The 214-nt window shown below is 67.3% G+C and overlaps 1 protein-coding gene across 1 annotated transcript in view; it reads left to right on the plus strand.

Annotated features, from left to right (window-relative positions):
* Nucleotides 1-214, plus strand: part of LOC103781428 (ankyrin repeat and fibronectin type-III domain-containing protein 1-like) — a gene marked incomplete at both ends in the record, with an annotated part of 8,024 nt that overhangs the window by 793 nt on the left and 7,017 nt on the right. The gene's annotated exons all lie outside the window — the stretch shown is intronic.

Below are 214 nucleotides of genomic sequence, written 5' to 3' on the forward strand. Positions count from 1 at the left end.
CAGTGCCACGGCAAGGAGCTGCCCTGAGCCCGTCCATCGGGCTTTCCGAGCTGCTTCACAGGCTCCTGTCTGCCTTTGGGAGTGCCTGCAGGCCTGGCAACGTCTGGCAGCCTGACTGGGCTTTCATCAGGGGCCTTCCACCGCCGACTCCGTGCCACAAGCCCTCCAGAGCACTGGGCCAGCTCCTGGCTCCAGGGCCTGGCTCCTGGCACGG

Source organism: Merops nubicus, unplaced genomic scaffold, assembly GCF_000691845.1.
Source record: "Merops nubicus isolate BGI_N331 unplaced genomic scaffold, ASM69184v1 scaffold26951, whole genome shotgun sequence".
Lineage (NCBI taxonomy): Eukaryota > Metazoa > Chordata > Aves > Coraciiformes > Meropidae > Merops > Merops nubicus.